The 7,273-nt window shown below is 49.3% G+C and overlaps 1 pseudogene; it reads left to right on the top strand.

The window, feature by feature from the left end:
- Nucleotides 1–421: 421 nt before the first annotated feature.
- Nucleotides 422–1,953, top strand: LOC144769595 (uncharacterized; annotated as a pseudogene).
- Nucleotides 1,954–7,273: the final 5,320 nt, after the last annotated feature.

Raw genomic sequence — 7,273 nt, 5'->3', positions numbered from 1 at the left:
TTCTGGTGGGGTGTGTGGGGAGGAAGGAGGTAGAGCTGTAGTGGGAGGTCGGAGGACGGGCACGTCAGGAGGTGCTAAAGATAAAAAGCATCACACCAACCCCCCCTTTTCACGCATTTTGGTGATGGTAGCACAACTCCTATAACCAGAGCATTTAGTAATTCCCGGTTTCCCCCTTTTTATTTTCCCTTCTGAGGCAAAGACCCCGGGATCCATAAGAGAGGCGAGACGGAGGCCTAATTAATCCTGGATTTGTGGACCAGACAGGACACGGCTACGCCTTACAGCATAAGACCTTAATTTGAACGTAGTCAATACCCAATAAAACAGTCCTAAAGGATAACATACCGTGGTCTTGTGCTCTGTACCCCACAACCCCACCACAAATTTGGTGTCAGAAGTGGGATAGTACAGTGGCGACATGTCACAGCCCGTGCCTATCCCAGTGGAAAATGTCATCCCCCAGCTAGCGAAGGGTCAAAGGCACCTTCAGATTATTTTTGAGCAACAGCTGCAAACAGCCAGAACAGAGAGGGAGGCCCTACAGGACGCACTAAAAGGGCAGGCCACCCTCCTTACCACGAACCAACAGATACAGGATACGGCCATTCTGCGTCTTACTGATTCCATAGCCAACACTAGAATCCATCCCAATGTACCTAGTTCGGTGTTACAAAAATTCCAAGAAGTCGATGACCCCGATTACTTCTTTACCAACTTTGAATGGGTCGCTACTACTGCTACCTGGCCCAGAGAAAGATGGAGCCAATACATAGCTCCCCTCCTTTCAGGCGAGTTACAGGCCGCCTATCAGGCTGCAAATCCCGCTGGTAGAACGCCCTACGATGAAATAAAAAAAGCCATACTCGAGAGACTTGGTTGCGATCAATAGTATTTCAGGGCCAAGTTCAGGAAAGAACGGTGGAATCCTGGAGACAACCCCCGGGCCTTGTACTATCGGATTCGGGATCTAGGCACCCGGTGGCTGGCTCCCCATGAGACCACCATAGATGACCTGACCTCTAAGGTCTATATAGAGCAGTTTTTGGATGCCTTACCACCCACCACTCGCTCCTGGATCAAACAACATCCCAACCTCAACCCCACTGTAGCAGTAGACTTGGTCTGCACTTATCATAGGGCACCCGAATTCCGAGCCGGCCTAACCAGAACACCTGTACCCATCCCCAGACCAGCAAATCCCAGACCACAGAGTAGACCCGAACCCCAGCCCCCTTTCTTCCCCGTGTTCCTTTTAGGCTGATACCACCAGTACCTGGTCCAAGCACACAAGTACCCCAATGTTATCACTGCTCCGAATGGGGTCACATAGCCCGACAGTGCCCACATAGACTGCCACCAGCGGAACCAATGGAGATAGGGTATACCAAGGGGCGTGTATATATAACGGGCAAAGGACATCGCCAGTATAAAAGAGAGGTACTTCTAAACGGAAAGAAACAGCAGGCATTATTGGACACAGGTTGTCATGTGTCCGTCGTTGACAAAACCTTAGTTAACCCACAACAATTACAAGAGAATGAGACAGTGTATGTAACCTGTGTTCATGGTAACACCGTAGGGTATCCGGTAGCGGAAGTATTACTGGATGTTTCTAATGACCCTCAGTTGCGAAGAGTAGGTGTAATTCCCTCTTTACCAGAAGCTGTCATTATAGGGACAGATCACCCTCGGTTCGATCAATATATTGACGAAGCCAAGAAAGGCACAACAAAATGGTGGAGGGGAGCCCCTTTTGGAGACAGTGAGGTGGATGGGATAGTGGGGAAGGACCAAAAAAGTAAGAATGAAAAGCAGAGAGCCAAAACCCTGTTTTTACAAGCAACACAACAGTCACATGTTTTTCCTGTGACCCTTGCAGACGCTGTGGAACCTGCCCCTAGCTTCCGGTTAGCCCAGATGGACGACAATACCTTACTCAATGCATGGTAACAAGCACAAGAAAAGGACAATGATAAGGTAGGACCCTATTTTTTTGTACAATGAGGATTGCTGTATAGAGCCACAAAAAAGAGTGACACAATAACTACCCAGCTCCTAGTACCCCTGTCCTTTCGTAGCCATGTATTGGAACTAGCCCATAATTATACTGGGGGAGGGCATTATGGGAAAGAACAGACCCTCACATACTTGTTAAATAAGTTCTATTGGCCCGGAGTCTACAAAGATGTTGCAAAATATTGTGCGGCATATACACGTTGCCAGTACTCCAATCCCGCTGGAATAAAAAGGGCCCCCTTATACCCCCTTCCCATCATCGAAGTGCCATTTAAGCGTGTGGGCATGGATCTAGTGGGGCCCCTCACTCCCTCAGCTAGAGGCCATAAATATTTGTTGGTGGTTGTCGACTATGCCAGTAGATACCCTGAAGCGTTTCCCCTTTCCTCCATGACTACTCCTGTGATAGCTAGATCCATGATCACTTTGTTTTCATGAGTAGGATTTCCCGAGGAAATCCTCACTGATCAGGGGACCCCCTTTATGTCTCGCTTGATGGCACAAATATGTGGGATCCTGGGTATTAGGCAAATACGGACATCTGTCTATCATCCCCAAACAGATGGCCTTGTGGAGCGATATAATAAGACCATAAAGAACATGCTCCGCAAGGTCATCTCAGACACAGGAAGGAACTGGGATCAGCAGCTACCCCTCATACTGTTTGCCATAAGAACCCATGAGCAGAAATCCACCGGATACTCCCCGTTCGAAATCCTCTTCGGTAGAAGACCCCAAACCCTGCTGGATATGGCAGCAGAACAGTGGGAGGAGGAAGAGGAGGAGGGTAAACCTCTCCCACAATATGAGGCCAACTTAAAAAATGCCATTTCCCATATATGGGGTATGGTCCAGGACCATATGGAAACGGCCCAAATAGCTCAAAAACGTCTTTATGACCGTAACTGTCAGATTAGAACTTTCCAGCCCGGGGACAAAGTGCTCTTACTCCTCCCCTCCTCTGACAACAAGCTGTTGTCAAGATGGCAAGGGCCCTACGTTATAGAAAAAAAGGTATCCCCTGTCACTTTTAGCGTACTCCAACCCCTGCATCCAGGTGGAAAACAAATATATCACATCAACCATCTTAAAAAGTGGATAGAACCCCCTGAGTCTAAGGGAGAGGGTCAGTCTTCCCTTCTGGTTAATACACAAAAGCCCTTGAGCATTCCCACGATCCCCACTGAGGCATCACCAACAGAGGAAGCCCCCATAGGGGATGTGATTACACCCTCCCAACGAGTCCAGTTAAAGGCCACCCTCACCCAGTTTCCTGGTCTCTTTTCCTCTACCCCTGGATTGACTTCGATAGTACAGCACGATATCGTGGTCTTGAACAACACCATCATCAAACAGAAACCTTATCGCATACCTGAGGCCAGGAGGAAGGCCGTAGAAAAAGAGGTATCCGCCATGTTACAAGCTAACATTATAGAACCCTCTACCAGCAACTGGTGCTCGCCCATAGTGATCGTGCAGAAACCCGACGGAAGCCTATGCTTCTGTATTGACTTTAGGCAAGTAAATAATGTTACCAAGTTTGACTCCTACCCGATGCCGCGGGTCGATGAGCTACTAGAGAAACTAGAGGCTTCCACCTATATGACAACCCTAGACCTTACGAAAGGTTACTGGCAGATTCCCTTATCACCTCAGGCAAAAGAAATAACGGCCTTTTCAACCTCCTCCGGCCTCTACCATTTCTGTGTATTGTCCTTTGGCATACATGGCCCCCCCGCAACATTTCAGAGGCTCATGGACCGGCTCCTTCAGCCTCACCAGGAATATGCAGCTGCTTATATCGACGATATTGTGGTATTTAGCACAACCTGGGAAGACCCTTTAAGACATCTCTTTGAGGTGTTCTCAGCAATCCAGAACGCAGGTCTGAGAATCAAACCAAAAAAATCATTGCTGGCGACTGACTCCATACATTACTTAGGATACACTATTCAGGGAGGCCACATAAAACCCCAGATGAGTAAAATAGAGGGGCAGTGAAGGGAATCCCTAGTCCTACAACAAAAAAAGAGGTCAGATCCTTCCTAGGGTTCATAGGCTATTACAGGCGCTTCATCCCACATTTCTCCACTCTGGCAGGCCCTCCTACCGACCTTCTAGCCAATACCCAACCTACCCAAATTAAAACATGGGGACAACAACACGAAGAGAGCTTTCAAAACCTCAAAGCCGCGATCTGCTCAACCCCCATCCTACGTTGTCCAAACTTTCAAAAACACTTCGTCCTACAGACAAACGCTTCAGGAATAGGCCTAGGTGCCGTCCTTCAACAACCCAACCGAAACGGAGAATTGATACCCATCCTATTTATAAGCAGAAAACTGTTTCCCAGAGAAATCCATTACTCCACAATTGAAAAAGAATGCCTAGCAATCAAATGGGCAATCGAAGCCCTACAGTACTACCTCTTAGGACGCTCGTTCACGTTATTGACGGACCATGCACCCCTGACATGGCTAGCACGAAACAAGGACACCAACCAGTGCATCCTTCGATGGTTCATGTCCCTGCAACCTTTTTTGTTTCAGATACTGCATGTTCCTGGTTCCAAACAGATCTGTGCAGACTATTTGTCCCGGCATCCCTACCCTGAGTGGCCACCCCGTCTGTTCTTAAGGGGGGAGATGTGTGGGGAGGAGGAGCAGGAGACCCCATGCGCCACGGAGCAAACACGGACTTCCTGGTTGCCACCACGAACGAATCCGGAAGTGAGTGGAGGCGCTCTAGTGTTCCTGCGGCTGGAAGGGGAGGAGCCACGTCAGAAAGCGGAAGAGAAAGGAGCAGAGGCGGAGATAAGAGGCGGAGGTGGAGAACGGACGGTGTGCAGTGACAGCGAGGAGAAAGCAGAGCACCTGGAGGAGACCGAGGCGGGAAGGCGAGTTGAGGACGGAGCGGAGGAGGTCCAAAGAGAGGAGAGCGAGAACGGAGAGAAGGAGGTCCGAAGAGTGGAGAGTGAAGAGGTCGGAGCAGAGAGACGACGCAGAAAGGAGCGGGACGGCGTAAGGACGGAGGAAAAACAGAGGGCGAGCCAAGACAGTGTTCTATACACCGCTTCCATACCCGGTGGGCTGAAGGAGGGAGAAGACGCCACAGGTCCCTACGCTGCGGTCCGAGAGGCAGGCCGTAGCCCAAGGCAAGTTTGGTTACAGGGGGCATTCTGGTGGGGTGTGTGGGGAGGAGGGAGGTAGAGCTGTAGTGGGAGGCGGGAGGACGGGCACGTCAGTAGGTGCTAAAGATAAAAAGCATCACACCAACCCCCCCTTTTCACGCATTTTGGTGATGGTAGCACAACTCCTATAACCAGAGCATTTAGTAATTCCCGGTTTCCCCCTTTTTATTTTCCCTTCTGAGGCAAAGACCCCGGGATCCATAAGAGAGGCGAGACGGTGGCCTAATTAATCCTGGATTCGTGGACCAGACAGGACACGGCTACGCCTTACAGCACAAGACCTTAATTTGAACTTTGTCAATACCCAATAAAACAGTCCTAAAGGATAACATACCATGGTCTTGTGCTCTATACCCCACAACCCCACCACACTCACACAGAAGATTTAGAAAACAGCTCCCGGCTCAGCAACATCCGCATTAGGGGCATTGTGACCGGAGCGGAGAACACAAACATAGAGGACTTCGTCTCTGATCTCTTTCGTGCAATTCTGGGGGAGACACCAGACTTTGAAATTAAATTGGACCTCACACACACCTGTGGGACCCAGAATAGCAGTCCCACAACCCCACCCGCTGATATTTTGATGTGCATTAACGACTTCCCCTTTAAGGAAAGCATTCTTCGCAAAGCTAGGGAAAACCTCACATTTCAGTTCAAGGGCCAAAAACCCTCACTGTAACAGGATTTGGCGCTGTGTAATTTGCAGAAACGCAAAGCTTTCAGGCCCATCGAGTTCACTTGCGAGCCTCTGGGGTCTCCTACTCCTTGGGCCACCCAACCAGATTGTTTTTCCAGTTCCAAGGGGGAGCTACGACAAATACGCTCAGTAACCGAAGCAGGGAAATTGCTAGGGGTCGACCCCACCACTACTAACGATCCACAACCAGTCAAGCCAAATCAGAACTGCTGAAGCGGCCATGGCCACGGCTGGACAACAATCAGACCCTCGATCTCATGACTATGCCCTGACCACGACAATATGGCTAAAAAAAGACAAGCGGTACTAGTATCAATAGCGGAGGACCTCCCTGGCTCCCAGCCTCCATGAATCGGATAGGGTACAGATCAAAGACATGCCTGGCCTCTTCTTCTCTCATCCACTGCTAAGGGCGCGAGGGCAGAAAGACACGGCCATTGATAGAATCTGTCCATTTTTGCTTGGAGCACGACGCTCTGGACTTTGACTATTCGCAAGATGCTTATTCGATTGTTTGCAGTTGCTCAGTAGGGGTTTGTTTAGTTTTGTTCACCCCCCCAAGAACTATACATGCTCTCCTTTCCTATATGTCTCACCCAACCTCCCTAAATCCACACATATGTTGGCAAGAGGATGCGCAGACACCAGGCCCCCCAGGTCAACAGCGAACTTACACCTAGCTTCTCAACCACAACTGAGTCAACATGGTGGCGGACATCAAAATCCTTAATTTAAATGTTAAAGGGCTGAACAACCAGATTAAACAAAGGGCTATCTTCTCCTATTTAGAGAATTTGGGTGCCCACATTCTCCTTCTACAGGAAACCCACCTTCTGGATGGGAATAGGCTCCGATCGAAGGCCTTCCCATTTCAGTATTTTTCCTCCAGCAGGGGTGGCGATTCTTGTCTCTTTTTTTATTTATTTTAAAGGGTTTTATATAGTGCTGGCTAGACCCGGAGGTATCAGAGCGCTTTACATGAGCATCAGATCATAGTTACAGGTTACATCGTTACAAAGGTTACACAGTTATTAGAGCATGGCAACATAGTTACTTGTAAGGTCAAGATACACAATAAGCACAAATACGTAAGGGGAAAAGCAGGTAAGGGGAAGATTCAGGGGAGGGGGGAAGGAGCTGGGGAAGTAGACAGGTAATGAAGGCGGGAAAGAGGAGGGGAGGATGAAGAACACCGCATGGAAAGAGGAGGGGAAGGGCGACGGGGACACAAACCGGTAGACGAGTCAAAGCAACGTCCAAAGTCCAGTAAGCTGTGATCCCAGGGGAAGTGGTATCACTTTCCTATCTCGGTTGCGGGAGGCTCCCTTTACGCAGTGGACTCTCATTCCTGTGGAGGAAAGGTG

Source organism: Lissotriton helveticus, chromosome 7 (assembly GCF_964261635.1).
Source record: "Lissotriton helveticus chromosome 7, aLisHel1.1, whole genome shotgun sequence".
Lineage (NCBI taxonomy): Eukaryota > Metazoa > Chordata > Amphibia > Caudata > Salamandridae > Lissotriton > Lissotriton helveticus.
This window is presented reverse-complemented; position numbering and strand designations above follow the sequence as displayed.